The sequence below is a fragment of the Eumetopias jubatus genome, unplaced genomic scaffold (assembly GCF_037043125.1).
Source record: "Eumetopias jubatus isolate StellerSeaLion01/CBP00866 unplaced genomic scaffold, mEumJub1_p1.0 scaffold_13, whole genome shotgun sequence".
NCBI lineage: Eukaryota > Metazoa > Chordata > Mammalia > Carnivora > Otariidae > Eumetopias > Eumetopias jubatus.
The window spans coordinates 42,401,373-42,418,676 of NW_028274819.1; the positions used below are offsets into that span (position 1 = coordinate 42,401,373).

The following is a 17,304-nucleotide window of genomic DNA, read 5'->3' on the forward strand; positions in this document are numbered from 1 at the left end:
AATACATGGGCCAATGACAGGCGAAGATTCTTGTGGCCCATAATATTCCAGTTGTTAAAATTGATCAAAGTTGGGCACTGAAATCTTTCCAAGTCCACATGTAACTGTTTTACCTATGAAACATCCTGATTTGCTATTTCTGAAAAAGTATCAATTGAACTCTGATTAATATCTTTAAACCAACACGTATGAAAACTTGCATGCTGAAGTTCCAGAGTGAAAGTCTTGGTATCTTTGAACAAGTTGTGCTTCTTAAGATATTTACTTATTGATTGCTTCTGTCATTGACTAGCATTTCATTGTTAGATTACCCGATAGACTTGAGGAAGTGAAAATGCATTTAAATAAAAATATTGCTTTTTAAATGGATTGAGGAAAATGATTACTGAAATCAACTATCTTCCAAAAACAATTTAAAGTGGATTATTTCACTTGATTTTTTAAGAGGTGGCATGTTACAGTGGAAGGAGTTCTGAGCTGAGGATCAGGACTTCTACTTTCTAGTCTTAACTTGAATTACCTTTTTGACATGAGGCATATCATTTTCCCCTTCTGGCTTCCAGCTTCCTGGTTTGTTAAAACTTGGGAGTTGAATGACTTCTTCGATTCTTTACAACATTGATTTTCTGAGTTGTGATTGTTTAAATAAGTATACTTTAAAAAAAACATTTCAAATTATTTAATAGATAAGATGAATTTTTGACAAATCACCTTTAGCTGTAGATTAGTGATGGTAAAACCAGCAATGGAAAATATGGGGAACAAACAAACTGGTTTGATTGGGAAAAATGTGAGATATGTTTTCTTTCTTCCACAATGCTCACTTTTTCCCCTTAAAAAGCTCAGATAGGCAGTAAGCTTTGAAACAAGTGTTTGCTTATGTTCAAATTGGGAAATACATTTGGAGCCATATACATATACACCTACCCCCCCCCCCACAACACCCTCTCCCTTCTTCCAGTTTTCCTGTTTTCCAGTGTATGGGGTCAACCTGGGACTTCAGGCTAGGGAAAATAAGCACAATGTTACTTTAATGCTAACTAGAGCTGTGAAACTTCAAGATAAGAAAATGTATTCTCAGAATATCAGTCTAGAAGAACTGGCTGTTTTGAAGTGGAAAGTAAATAGGTTTGAAGTTAGGGTTTAAGATCTGGCTGTGTGATTTTAAGTAAATCTTGCGTCTTCTCTTTTTCTTCATTTGTAAATTGGTGATGGATGGTAAGGATAGCTGTCTTACTAGGTGGTTTTAAGGTTCAAAAAACCTAATGTATGTGAAAGCACTTTCTAGTACCTTTTTAGTTGTTTAAATTTTTATTATATCTAACTTATTTTCATGTATAGATTAGCTGAAACAATGTTATCATTCATGTCTACTCACCTTATACAAACTAAATACCTAATAATTTTATATATCCATTTTTGACAAGCTTTTAGGCTAAGTAAGGCCATTTTTATGATAGACTTGTATCACTTTACTAACTTGAATAGAAAGAAGGTTAAAATGAGTAGCCTGATACTGAATAATTCCTTATTGTATATTTTTATCTTGGTAGAGTTACTAACCTGGTAGAATTTCTCCCATGCTTTTTATTTTATAATGATAATGAAATGAATGATAGTAATAATTATATCATCTCACTCTTGCTGATGATCTCTGCCTTATATTTCTTGGGTTGCCAGAGTAAACTCTTACTTAGTAGCTCTTTCCAAGTTGTCTAAGCTGCTGTTGATTATTCAGTTCATTTGAACAAATGGAGGGAACAAAAGAGTGTGTTTAGTCAACTCTTGATCACCTGAGCTCTCAGCTGCACAGATTAATTCCAAACAGCAGCTACTTCACATGTTTACAGTTAGCTCATGAATGGATTTAAGAGTTTACATTTAAATATAACCATGTCTGATAATCTGGGAACTCACTTGTCTTTGGCTTGTCACAGTGATAATTAAAACTTGGAAGTGTTTTCCCTGAATCTAAAGTATCTTTTATTGCCTAGAATACATTGGCCCAAGGCTTTAACTTGTGAATCTTCTTGGAAGAGTCTTGTTTATTTGTTTCTTTCATCACTTTGGCACACAAAAGACTGATAAATGCTCCCGTCACTTTTGCTCCTTTTGTTTTTGTTGTTTTTTTTTTTTTTTTTCTGGTCTGAGTAGGCAAATCCACTCTTTGCTTAAAGGAAGATGTTGGGAAACTAAATTTTTAGGCCATTTATTATTGAACTGAATTTGGTTCCAAATTCACACCAAATACCTATTTAGTTATATTGGCATTGTATAGTGGCATTGCCTTTGGATCTACACAGTTTTGAAATTTCTTAATTGATGTTCACTTTCATATTTTAGACTTTTTTCCTTAAACAAACAAACAAATGTATTTCTGCTGCCTCTTATGTAACTTTTACAACTGTGAACTAACAGTGTTACATCTTAACTCAGGTATCCCTATAAAGTAGTGCCTGAAAAATTCCAGGAATGACAGAATTCTTTTTCCCAAATCACATTTAGTAGATTTTCTTGTGTTTTGGTGTTTGTTTGTTTTCCCAGGGCCTCTTTAAACTTTACTTGGTTTAGATCCTTCAGTATTTTTTTTTAAGATTTTATTTGTTTATTTTAGAGATAGAGACAGAAAGAGAGAGAGAGAGAGGAGGAGCAGAGCGAGAGGGATAAACAGACTCCGTGCTGAGCACAGAGCCTGATGTGGGGCTCAATCCCAGGACTCTGGGATCATTACCTGAGCCGAAATCAACTGACTGAGCCACCCAGGCATCCGTAGATCCTTCAGTTTTTAAATTACTGATGGTCCATATAATTAACTATATAAAATAGACATTGTATTTCATTTAGAACCTTTCAGTTCCACTATGCTTGGTAATGTCTGTTTAGAACTGCCTGTGTGTAAGCTTGGAAATACAGTTTAGGACTCAAAAGTAGCTCAGTTTTGGAGGTATAGGTGGTTTCTTTTCATACTCCTATTAATATAATTTGGGAATTACTTATTTTTCTATATTAGGAAGAAATTTGGTAAACAGTGTTGCTGTGGATTTCCTAGAAACTTAACTATAAACTCTCTGGAATAATTGTAGGCATGTAGATTTTCTAATACTGTTTTGTAGAACTGGGGAAATTCTTTTCCCATAGAATTTACTCAAAGGCCATTGACTCTGTGGCTTTTATTGAATATAAGTCTGGTATAGACTTCCAAAAATTTGGCTGAATTTTCAACTTAAAATAAAGTGGGAAAGTTTTGTTTTACTGTCTAATGCTAGACAGGACTTTTCATTAATTTTGCTTTAAAATAATTTTCATTATTTCTTCATTAGATATAACCCAAGGCCTTAGAATCTTCAGAAGCAAATATAAGTTTTTCATTGATTCATATGTTTGTATATTTATCATATGAAAAAAGAACATGTGCTTAATATCAAAATTAAAATTTATGATGATATAATGCTGTAAGATTTAGACATTTTAATATTCTCATCTTTTTTTTAGATGGACTTTTTTGTGTTGGTTAATTACTAAGTAAAATTATAAGTTTGTCTCTTCTAAAATGAGAAAAATTAGCATGACCTTATATCTCCTTAATTGGGAGTTATATTTCATGGAAAATTGACTATTTCTATGAATGTTGTATTAAAAATTTCTCTTCAAAATACTTGGCAAATAAGGAGCATTTGTACAAGCTTTATGAAACTAAGATTACATTGTTATGTTTACTCTAGATGAAGGGTCTATTATATCTTTATTTGTTTATTTTGAATTTCTACATGTGTTCAAAAGTGATGAATTGAGCCTAATTATTCTATAGAATTGCATCATCCATATTTCAGGCTTACCAACAACATAAAATTCCATATTTTATGGAATTTTTATGAAGTTTATCAACTCTAGGGTTCTATTTACATAACATTATTTAGAAACTGACATTAAGTGACAATAAGTTGTGACTATGTTTGAGCTTATCTGGGATTGTCTGGTTTACACCTGTGTTCTTGATGTACTCATTCACAGTGCCTGCATTCATTTAAGAAATGTCCTCATTTGGATGATGAATTATCTGAATTAATTCACATAATAGAATTCCTTTCCACAAGTATTTGTTGAAGACTTACTATGTGTCTGGAACTGTTTTAGGTGCTGGGGAAATAGCTAGTAGTAAACAAATTAAAAGACAAATGACATTATCAAGTAACTCAGAAGATTATGTCTGTTATTGTTGCCAAAAAAGCGATCAGGTAAATTGTCTTTGTCATTGAACACAACAAAAATAAAATGTGCCATTCGTGCATAATAATTGAGTACCACTGGAATCACAGCACCTTAAATAGACAGAAAGACAATGAGATATCACCTCACACCTGTCAGAATGGCTAAACTCAACAACACAAGAAACAATGGGTGTTGGTGAGGATGTGGAACCCTCTTGCACTGTTGGTGGGAATGCAACCTGCTGCAGCCACTCTGGAAAACAATATGGAGGTTCCTCAAAAAGCTAAGAATAGAACTACCCTATGATCCTATGATTAAGCAATTGCACTACTAGGGTTTTACCCAAAGAATACAAAAATACTAATTCAAAGGGACACATGCACCCCGGTGCAGAATTATCTACAGTAGCCAAATTATGGAAACAGCCCAAGTGTCCATTGACTGATGAATGCCTAAGAAGATGTGGTATATACAAATACAATGGAATATTACTTAGCCATCAAAAAGAATGAAAGCTTGCCATTTGCAATGACATGGATGGAACTAGAGGGTATTATGCTAAGTGAAATAAGTCAGTCAGAGAAAGACAAATACCATGATTTCACTTATGTGTGGAATTTAAGAAACAAAACAGATGAACATAGGGGAAGGGAAGGAAAATAAAATAAGATAAAAAAGAGAAAGGGAGGCAAGCCATAAGAGACTCTTAACTATAGGAAACAAACTGAGGGGACGTGGGTATAGGGATGGGGTAACTGGGTCTTGGGCATTAAGGAGGGCACTTGATGGAATGAGCACTGGGTGTTATATGCAACTGATAAATCACTAAGTTTTACCCCTGAAACTAATAATACACTATATGCTAACTAAATTGATTTTTAAATAAAAAATTTTTAAAAATAGTTGATGGGGATTAAGGAGTGCACTTATGATGAGCACCAGGTGTTGTATGGAAGTTTTGAATCACTATGTTGTACACCTGAACCTAATATTACACTGTATGTTAACTGGAATTTGAATAAAAACTTTAAAAAGAAAAAATTAGGTTAGGAGCAAAATAAATAAATATTTAAACAGAAAGGAACGTATCAACATTTTTTAAAGAGATTAGAGATATGCTATCCATGTGTCAATAAGATGTGTCAGGTAAGAATGTGTTGTTTTTATAAAGTCAATGAATAGTTAAAAATTCTCAACTTTGTTTTAAACTTGTAGGTGTAGGAGAAACAAACTGCAAATACCCATTTAACTTAATTATAATTGTTTTTGACAAGTAGAACAGAAATCTCGAATGAGGTTGCTTGTAGTTTGTTAAAGCTTATTAGTACACTTCTTATTTTCTTAAACAAACTATAGATGGTGAATCAGCTAAACAAAATCTTTTTGGCTAGTGTAGGTATAAAAATATTGTGTGGGAAGGCTGGGTAGGAGGCATAGACTTTAAAATGTTGCATGACACTGATTTGGATCAGTCTATAGTGATATAGTCAGGGCCATTCTTCCCATTGAATTTTGAAATTCAGCCAAAGAATGGATTTTGTCCATTAAAGAGTATACTTTTTAAAAACATTCCTCTACAAAAGCTTTGGTGGCATAAGGACAGCTGAATGAGTTGGCTAATCAACTGTATGTAACTCTTTTGGCAGTTCTTTCTTTTGGCAATTAAGAATTAGAACCTGTTCTCTGATTACCGTGTCTTGGCATATAATTCAATTTTATTGGAAGAAGGTGGTGTTAGAAAGGGTTAATACAATAATGTAAGTCCCTCTGAACTGTTTCCTATATAATTGCTTATATAATTATATATCATATAATTGCTTATATAATTTATGTGGTCTTTCAGTTGATTCTACTTTCTAAGTTATAGTTGGTGTTCAGAGAAGTGTTGAAATTTTTTTCCATACAATTTGAAATTTAATTTCTAAGTGTAACATCTTCTGAGTAGAGAATTTTCTTTTCTTGTGAAGATTTATTTATTTTATTTTACTATTTTTAAAATATATTTTTAAAAGGTTTATTTATATGAAAGAGAGGGGGAAGGGTTAGAGGGAGAGGGAGAGGGAGAATCTTAGGCAGACTCCCCGCTGAGTGCAGCCCAAAGCAGGGCTTCCTCTAATAAATCTGAGGTCATGACCTGAGGTAGATGCTTAACCGACTGAGCCACCCAGGGGCCCCCTGAGTAGAGAATTTTCAAATCTATCTATGTAGATTCAGTCCTCTTAGTCATTAGATTTTATTTATTATTTACAAGATTTTAAATAACATTACATTGTCATTGTCCTAAATATAGTTTGCCTTTTAATGCCATTATATCTACCAACAAAGTATTTAACTTTTAAAAAAATGCAGAAGGACTTCATGAAGACTGTATGAAGTCATTGTCTTAAACTACTCGTCTTTTCTTTCTTTTTTTTTCCCCAGAAACTTTTGTGGTTTACTGGAAAGAGCTTGGGCTTGGGGATCAGATCTGGCTTAGAATCATGGCTCTATTGGTTACGAGTTATGTTATCTTAGACGTATTTTAACCTTATTTGCCTCATTTTCCCAAGTTTGTTGAAACAGATAAAAATGCTAAGTACTAACCCTAGTGCATAGGAAGTATTTGGACCATCAAATGTGCTAAAAAAAAAATGTTTATAGAATCTGAATCTACCTTTCTTTAGTTTTTCAAATTTTATTATTTATCTCTTTTAATTGGATTTGATTTTCTACTGCTTACATAGCAATGAAGATGGTCCTTAAGTTCAGGCAGTTAACAGTGGTAACTAACTGGAAGCAACTCAGATAAGGCTGAAATATTGCTGAAGTCTAGAGCAATTCCATCTGGTTTGTTAATTGCTATGGCTGCCTATCTCTAACTATTCTGGGAACTAACAATTTAGATAGAGTTGGTTATGAGTTCACTTCAACTTTACTGAGCACAAAATAAGTGGTAGCCTCCATAGTTAAGATCTGTGTTTTGTCATAGAGATGAATATGACACACAGCCTGCCCTTCAGCAGCAGTCAGGTAAGAAGTGCCCATTGTGGTGATCATTTGCTCTTCCTCCCCACCCCTTTCCCAAATAGAATTAGGAGTAGCACTAACATTCTTATCTAATTCAGAGGTTTTAGACCTGGTTGCATTAAACAAAGTCCAACAGGGAGGATGTGCTCGAGATCTGTGTGTTTGCAGAGCCCATTACCTCTGTAATTCCTCTGCGACTGCTGATGTTATAATGTCTTTTACAAGCAAAGTTCTTTTAAAGTATCGCCCTTAAATGCAATGATTACAATCATCTTGATGCCTTTTCAGACGTTTGTCTCTTCAAAAGGTGGCATCCAGCACTGCTGAGGTTATTTATTAGAACTATCCCATTGACTGTGGTATTCTATTCCTCACGAGGTTAAAATATTAATATATTTTTACCTTCTTGCCTCTGGATCAAATGGCCAGGTTTTGTCTTCAAGTTAAAAAATTAGAAATCCTTATTTTTTTAAAGATTTTATTTATTTATTTATTTGAGAGAGAGAGAGAAACAGCATGAGAGGGGAGAGGGTCAGAGGGAGAAGCAAGCTCCCCGCTGAGCCGGGAGCCTGACGTGGGACTTGATCCCAGGACTCCGGGATCATGACCTGAGCCTAAGGCAGTCGCTTAACCAACTGAACCACCCAAGTGCCCCAGAAATCCTTATTTTTTATTCATATGACAATTGTAAAACCATAAATGTTTTAAAGTTACATTAGAAAGTGATTTTTGTAAACTTCTTTTAAAATTCCATTTGTAACCTGCAATTATTGTTTGAAGTGATCCTCTTTTAAAACCTCGAATCATGCTTTTCTATGCATTTGTAAGAGAATGTCCCAGTGTGAGAATAGAACGTCCTATTTGTGACTAAACTGACTTTTGTTTATAGGCTGAACAAACATACATTGAATTTTAATTTAATTTTTAAAAGAAAAGGGCTTAAAAAATGTTTAGAAATACTTTGTTCATGTTTACGTTAGCATGTTAAAGATCATCCTGTGGTGGGACACCCTTGATCATTTCTGGACTGAGATTTTAAATTGTCTTTCTTCCTTTCTTTGGTATTCCTTAATTTTTGTGCCCTGAATATTATAGATTTTACATGGGAAACATTAGATAACCTTCAAATAAGTTTTCTGAATGTAATGTGTTTTTATAAGATGATGATAGCACCTATTGTACCAGAAATCAATGTTAAAGTCAAAATTGAGAATGAACAGAATTTGCTACTCATCCTGCTGTATTCAGCTATGAAAGAACAATCAAAGAAACCGTGATTTCAGAATCAGTATGAAATTTCCGTTTCCATTTTCCCTCTACAAACACACCATCTGAGTTTGTAATGGGTGGAATCTGTATTACTGGCCAGTTATCTGATCAGATACTCAGTACCGTAATCTGGGAATCTGTGAACTATCTGTAATTATGTAAAAATACAAATAAGCAATCTCCTTTTGTTGTTGTTTCAGTTTGTTTTAATGTAAAGTTTTTAGTAAACCTTCCCATTACAGTCTTAGCACTAGCAACAGCCAGGTCCACTGGGATGTTCTGATACCTACAGGCAATACGGGGAAAAAAGGTGGTCAGGACTGGGCTCTCTAGATTGCTGATCGAGTAACTAGGGGCAGACCTGAGTTGGGGGATTTAAGGAGGAGCCAGAAAGTCCACTAAAAGCCAGAGAACCAGCCAAATCAATCTGTTGAGGAAAACTAAAGTTCCAATATTTGAGAGTTCAGTTTCACATACTAGGTCTGGTGGAGTTTAAACAGGAATCCAGATGGGGAGATCTCAACACACAGGAATTTAGAATTTGGAGGAAATATGATTAGATGGAGAAAAGAGAGAGTAGGAGAGTGAGGGATTGGATTAGTAATGGAAAGCAACTACAGACAATGGTAGATATTTGTATCTTAGGCTGAAAGATCAAAAGAGCTTTGTGCTAGTGGGTTGAGCTATCTTAAAGAACAAAAGGTATCCTAGATCCTTCCCTAGGTAAATTCTTTCATTTTAGTAAGGACCTCAGGAAACACTGTATTAAAAAAAACCCAAAAAACAAAAAGAACAACAACAACAACAACAACAAAAACTTAAAAAGAATTTCAGCTACTTTGGGTGAAGTTGTTTTGAGAAGGTGGATTATGTAGGAGTACTATTCTCCATTTATCATATGGTTAAGAGGACAGAGTCTAGGGCCCAACTGCCTGATTTTGCATCTTAGACATATGATTTAATAGCCAAAGCAATAGCTTTGGGCAAATTGCTTGACCTTATTATGCTTCAGTTCCCTCATCTTTAACATGGAGATAACAATATGATGTAATGCATAGGATTGTTGTGAGGAATCAATGAGTTGATATATATATATAAAGCTCTTCCTAACACAAAGCAATTCTATGTAAGTTTAAGCAATTATTGTACAATGAGGCATATTGGGCTAAGCCAAGGATTCCGTTGATCTACACTAGGCAAGTTGTAAATATACCCTGGAAATGGGCGAGGATATGGTGGACTTGTACGGGCAGCTGTGCTAAGCCTTGGTTGTATCAGAGAGATTCCTCAGTCCTTGCTAGGAACACTTCCTAGACTTCTCCAGGTGACTTCCTCTTGGCTAAGCACCTCCCCGTCTCACTCTGCAGTCACACTGCAACTCAAGGCAGCAGCACACTTGATGTGTGCAGATATTTGAGTGTATTTCTCAGCCTTTCATTGGTGTTGTAAATTTTGTATCTGGAAAGTTTGGGAATGCCATGGTCTGCATAATCTTTGTATTTGGGCTTGGAACCAGGAGGCCATAGGCTTGTTGAGGAGAGAGGGTTTGGGTAATAAAACATAGCAGAGGATCTTAACTGCCAGGCTGGGTGCTAATTTCTTGAGTGACTCCAGGCCTATCACTTAGGTCAAGATTTAAATCTATAAGTTATCAAGGTTCAATTTACTCACCTCTTTGGTTGTCTAATTGCCTAGCCTAGCTTTTAAACTTATTTTTGTAAACAAAGCCTTACTGAGAAGTTGTATATTTCTAAGCCTTATATGGCATTAAAATTCTAGGTCCCTTAGAGCATTACTCCTAACTTTTAGGAATTTCCTGCTATGTATTCCAACTCTGAGGTGAGGGAAGATACCTCTTCCTTCACCTCCAGACTTCCTTGGATTAGGAATCAGAAGACCTGAATTAATGTCCAATCTAATGCCCTCACTTGTCAGGTTTCTTTACTTTTTGAAAGCTTGGTTCTTCATCCGTGAAATGGAAGTAACAATGAAACATTTAGGATGAGGATTAAATAAGATAACACATAAATTCTTATTTAAGACAATATTTTGTTAAATAAGATCTGTTTTTCTCAATCTTTCCTTTCCTGTCTCCTAATTCTGGTGGAGCTTCTCGAGAAAGAACCAATCCTATACAGCAATTATTGAAACAAATTCTTTTGAGTGTTTTTTTTTCTTTCCCTAAAGGACCAAAGAATTCCATGTTTCTGAAAGGCCAGAAATAACTGTTTTTCTGTGTGAATTGTGGAGATGTAGCCACTGACCAATTGTCATCCATAGAGAACAGTAATGTAAAGGCAACCTGTCTTATACCAAAGGAGGGATGTTTCAGGATACCTTCATTTCTGGATCCCAAAAGGATGGCTAATAAAGCACAATGGGCTGACGGCCCAGCTGTGAGGTTAGGAGCCTAGATGGCAGAATTCCATGGATTGTTCTTGCTCTTTTGGGATCTGCAACATGAATAGACCTCAGTTGATCCAGGAATAGACTTCCTTTTGCAGCTAGAGAAAGAGGAAGCTGAAGGAGAGGTGAGTGTGCCTGGAATAGACAGGGGAGTTTGATCTTAATTTAGGGAGTTCCTGGGTATTCTTGTCTTGTTTGTACACAATAGATTTTAATGACTTTTTAAATGAGAGTTGTTTACATTTTAGGAAGGAAATTCTCATACATTTGGTGAAAAAAAAACAAAAACAAAAAAAACCAACAACCCAGAAACAACTAAAAACAGCCTGTACCTCAGTCTATGAGCTACATTTCCTGTGTAGTGGTCCCTAAGTGATTCCTAAGAGCACAATTGCTGCCTTTATCTAACTTTTTATTTACTAAGGAATGGACAGTAGCATATGGGAGCAATGACAATAGCTGACTGATGAGAAAACAAAGAAATTCCAGTATTTTGCTGTTTTGAAAAAAGTCATTCAGAATTTAGTCATATTGGTTCAGCTGTTGTAACCAAAGACTGATAAGATAATAGAGGTCTTTGTGGTGGTTTTGTAGTGAAATCCTTTATCTTTATGATGCACTGGGGCCCTTTAGAGTAGAAAGCTTTTAAAACTGCTGTTGGATTCAGAACTCAAATTAGCTGCTGGTACACTGGGACAGGGCTTCCTTTCTCAGGCAGTCGCCACAAAGTAACTTTTATCAGGGGACCTTCTGATAGATTGTTAGTTTCTCCAGCTCACCCTATTTATTTTTTGTTGACTTTTTGCTGCCCTATTTTGTGACATTTAAAAGAAGGCTCTATCAAAAAAGGCCAGTGCTAACTGGTGGACTGTGCTTGTGAAGTGCAGACATCACAGCCCATCTGATGTGTGAGGAGGCGGCGGGAGCACAGCACTTGAACCAGGTTACCTGTGGGCAGACAAGATCAAATGCAGCTTTCCTTTATGACTAGCATTGTATTTGGGCTTTCTTCTCAAACAATGTCCATTAAAAAAAAAATTAGAACTAACCAGGGAATTCACTCTTAAGAGCTTTGCTTTTCAACTTAATTTAAAATCTTTCTGGATTGTTGGCTGAGTTCTTTGGTTGATGCTGCTTTGAAATTACTGTTAAGTGCTTTAATCTTTCTAGGATTGATGTGGAAAAGTCTATCTCCATCAGAACTCCACTCCAGCGTCACTGCCAGCCCTCCCCATCGTTCCAAACAGACACTGTCAGTTAACCAGGCTTCTTGTCATTTCATTGTTAAGTCCCATTAAGCTTATTACAGGAATGTTCGATCCAGTGACAGAGCATGGTCAGGTGGAAGTCTTATTTTAAATTCCCTAAGACACATTTCTAGATACCGCAGTTTGTTGGTATTAGTTTAATTTGGCTTGATAAACATTGTGTTTTACCACCATTGCCCTTCATTTCATAAGAATGAAGAGATAAAAACTGTGCAGAGAAATTTAAAAAATTTAATTTGGCCATCTCTGCAAGTGAGCCTTTCCCTTCCCTCTCTTAGTCTCTCTGTCTTTCCACTGCTGTGCTTGTTTCTGGTTTTTTTCATTAGAAAAACTTAGAGGACCCCAATAGCCGTGATCTACTTTCAGGGGACAGCTATAAAGACCTGTGTGAAATGTTTACATTGCAAAAGTCCTAGGCATGAGAATATTGTAAAAGAGGTGGGGCCCATCTCTACTTAGTGAAGAGTACTGCAAGGTGCCTGCCTTGTCCAGATGTGGAGTTTTCAGTGACTTCCCGAAGCCCCACCTCATTTCTAGCACCATGGATTTTAGTAACCGTGGGGGAAATTAACTAGCAGATTATGGCGCTAACTTCTGTGAGCTGATGTAAAAAAAAAACTTTAAATTTTAAACTTGATTTTTATTTTTAATCTTTCATTCTATATCAAGATGGGATTTATCCTAGTTATCTTTTTATTTTACCTAAATTCTCCTCAATTTTGAGATTTCTTTGTTGGTTTTGGGCCTACGGACAGGTAGTTACAGTTTGTAAAGTTAAAAAAAAAGAGCTTATTTTAGTTCATTTTTTTCCCTAGTTCTTCAGATTCTGACCAAAAAGGGCTAGAGGGCTGATTTTGAAACTGTTATAGTGAAAGATGGTATTTGAAAACTTTTGATGAGGGAAATTGCTGCCGTATTTACATTTTGAAAAGTGTTTCCTTATTTACGCACTATTGACTTCCTATTGAGACTCAAAATTTTGAGTACAACTGGTAAAGAATTCAATGGATCAAACTCAGTAAATCTGAAGTCACTGGAATAAAGGCCCCTAAGAAAAAAATGTGTCAATTTTAAAGGTCTTTCCTAACTGAAGACCATTTTGTGATGGAGCCAAAGGTTAATAAAATCAGTAGTGAATGTGGCAATTTTACAGATAAGCTATTCACAACAAGTGTAGTTACTTGAATAAAAAGCTAATTCAGTTCTAAAATGCCACATGCAGTAGCAGTGAATAGCTGCTTTTAGGTGCTTTCTGGAGGAGGATAAAATACAGAATCACGGCACTCTTCTCTTGCAGCGTCCCTGGCTGCCTGTAAATTGCTGTGAATGGGGCTGTGGGCTGACAGGCTCTATTAAGACAAACTGCCTTTCTCATCGGAGAGATAAAATAAATCAGGTGTTTAGTCAAATTAAAATACTTCAGCTGGAGCAGGCCCTGGGGAGCACTGATCCACCTGACTAATCTGAGAGAAACTCAAGACAGATGTGGTTTGGGGATAAAGACGACCCCGTGAAAAAAAAAACCCACAAAAACCTGCTGCACTGTCTTTGGAGTTGGAGAATAGACAGAGTTTATAGCGGAGAGTGTCAGGCACACACTGTGTGCAATATTGGATAAAAACAGGCACATTGACTTGTAGAGAAGCTGTGTACAGAAGCCTTTTTGCTGGTTCCCTCTTTGCAGTTTATGAAACTACCTCTGTTTTGTGTGGGAGAGACTATTTTCTGGCAATGTTTTCTAGAGATTTTAAGATAGCCGGAAGGATGTGAAACAGACGACAGTTAGGCAGCTACTGATGACCTCTGCTGGCCTGGGCAGATCCTCTGGGTCTGAGCTCCTCTTTTTTTCAAGTTGATTTTATCAAAACCCAAAACATCATTTAAGACAAGACTTTTTACATTGAGCTAAGTTACCTCATAAGAGCATTCTGTCTGGTCTTTTGCCTTTAACATAGCCAGATGGTATTTAGGTTGCCCCACTGTGCCCCATAATTTGTCTACCTTTTCAACAACTCTGGCAGTTGTACAGGTCTTCCTCGACTCGTGATGGAGTGACGTCCGGATGAACCCATCTTCAGTTGAAAATATCGTTAAGTCCAAAATGCGTTTAATACACCCCAATCCACCTAATGGGGCGTAGCCTGGCCTATCTTCGGTATGCTCAGAACACTTACAGTAGCCTACACTTGGGCAAGATCATCTAACATCAAGCCTATTTTTATAACAATAATAATAAATTATAATTTTTTGAATATCATCCCCAAACTGAAAAACAGAATGGTCATACGGGTGCAGTACGGCGAAGTGCCCTGGCTGTTTGCCCTCGCGATCGTGTGGCTGAGTGGGAGCTGCAGGTCTCTGCCTCTGTCCAGCGTCTGGAGAGACTCTGTTGTTCCCTGGTGTACTGGATACATATCACTCTTGCACCATCATAAAGTCAAAAAATTATAAGTTGAACCATTGTAAGTTAAGGACTGTCTATAGGGGTTGTGTTTTTTGTTAGTTTGTTTGCTGTAGCAAAGTTCCATATTCAATTAAACTAGTATTTTTTGAGATGAGAAAACTTGTGTTCACAGGTTGGTTGATCAATGTGATTGAGATTCAATGTTATTTTTATTATAGCAGCATAAACATTTGCTGTTAATTTAAAACTGAAGAATCCAGCCCCACATGTTTTAAATACCTTGCTTTAAACCACTCTATGTGAATAAATACAATGGTTATAGAACAGAAAAATGCTCATGTGTGCACACACACATGCCCACACATATGGGGACAAAGTGGCCTACACATTTAGAGAGTGTAAGCTATTGTATGGGGTAAATTGATCTCTCCTTTATTTGACCCACAAGGGACTAATTGATATATCTATCTATCTATATGTATAGATATATAAATTCTCCATTGAGGGGGAAATTTTAGACTTGTTTTGCTACTATATTTCATTCCAACTGCATTCATTATGCCACTCATATCTATTCAATATATATATATATATCTGCTCCTCAAATTAAGGAAAAGATAGTGACAGTCTTATATGAATGCCTAAAATTTCCATTTAAAAATATTGCTCTCTGGCTTACTTTTTAAAAAATTTATTTAGATGTCACTGATTTTTTATAATTATACAGCTTGAATATCATTAGTGATTTGTAAAAAGCTTCAGTTAAATGGTGATATTCTGTAAATACAGATATACATGTCTATTCGCATTGGAAGCACCAATGCATTTATAGACCTATTGGCTTCACCTTGAGCAGAAGAAGCTGAGAAGACATTTATATGTTATCCTCAGCTTCTCTGTTTCCTGCGTAGAGGAGAAAGGAGACTATATTGAAGATTGTTAAAACAACATTGTTTAATCTAGGAGAAGAGAAAAGCTTCCAGTCTACTGGGGAATCTAAGTACCGGATCCTACCCTTGTATTGGTCCTTACCCAAAGTTTCTTATGAATGCTCTTCTTTATTAACAAAGAATTGTGGTACAGTGACTTTCCCAGAATCTACTAAGCCTTCTCTTAAATCACTGCATATAGATAGGTATAGAAAGAAAATTACAGGTAGATCAGAATATTTCCAAAACTATATATAATAAAATATGCATATATCCCAATGATCTATTCTTATAATTTTCCAAACTATTTCCCACACCATAGCTAGAATGACCACATCATTCATCCCTTATCTAAAATACTGTAGTGATTTTGAAATATTCTTAGAATAAATATGAAGTTTATCAAGCATGGTCTATTAGGAGCTGTATGGTGTGAACCTTTCCTATTTCATCTGGTACTCTACTCCTTGCTTTAATTTTACTTGCTCAAATTTTACTATTTTCTTTCAACTTCTGTAACACACTAGAACTCCCCCTCCCCCACCATCTCAGGGCTTTTGCCTATTTTGTTTCTGCAGAAAAGTTCCTTGACCACCCTGCAAATCTTTGACTAGTTAACTCTATTCGTCTTCCTGTTAATTTGTTACTTTGTCTTAATTTGTCTATCTTTCTTACACTTGGTCCTCCCAGACTTGGTTAAACTTTCCCCCAAATACCTATCATTTTGTAATTCTTTTTTAGCTGTAGTTTACATTTAAAAGTGTGATTTCTTGATTAAGGTGTCTCCCTACTTTGGACTACAAAGTGCATGAGAGTAGGGAATTCTGTCTGCTTTTCCTTGCCATGGTGTTAGTATCCTTAGTTCTATACAGTACCTGACACATAGCTGTCATTCAGGAAGTATTTTTTTTTCAATGAGAAATGAATAAAATGAGTAAATGAATACATTTCATATTTATTTTGTATTTTCTCATTCTTATATATATTAACACATGCATTAATTGAGCTTGTTGCAATTTTGAAGAAATTTTATGATTCCTTCTAGGAACCTGCTTTTGTATTTTAGTATTTCTAGATCAAGAAGTTCTTTTTTTACCAAGCTGAAGTTCCTATTGCTGAAATAAAAACTCATTAAAAAAAATCAATTCCAGTAGCTGGAAAGAACAACTTGATACAGTATTTGTGCTTTTATCAGTAGAACACATTTTCTAACAACATCTCATTATCTTATTTTTCTTTTAATTTTGATTTTAGGCCATCTTTCAACTCAGTGAATCTTTAAGGATATGGGATATTGACAGTTTTTTGTTTCTTTATTTTTTAAGGACTTGAATTGGCATTGTAAACCCCAAGGTAGTCCTAAGTGCCATAACTTCTCTGCTGACATCAGTTTTACCTTCTGGGAATCAGATACTAGCAAGTACTTGCCTGCATCCTCTGAAGTCTCCCTTTGTCCATGGGGCCACTCGGAAAATAGGACCACTGCTAATTGAAATATTTTGAGTTTCTCAGATTGTCCTGGTGCTTTCTTAGCAGGAATGAAGGGGGTTTCCTAAAGAGATTGGAAGTCTCCTCTTACACACACACACACACACACACACACACACACACACAAATCGGCAATCTTTGTCCCCTTTGACAGCTGGTGGCATCTTTCTGAAAAGCTTTCAAATCATAGATCATTTCTTCATAATGAAACCTGTGTGGCTCAAATATAGTGGGTTGAAATTCTTATCTTATGCTGTGGTAAATACTCTAATTTAGATTCACAGAAGGATTCTATACCCTTTACTTAGGAGAGCTGTGCAATTTG

The 17,304-nt window shown here is 35.7% G+C and overlaps 1 protein-coding gene across 1 annotated transcript in view; it reads left to right on the forward strand.

Annotated features, from left to right (window-relative positions):
* The window catches only part of SOX6 (SRY-box transcription factor 6), a 384,265-nt gene that overhangs the window by 174,321 nt on the left and 192,640 nt on the right, over window positions 1-17,304 (forward strand). The window lies entirely within an intron of this gene.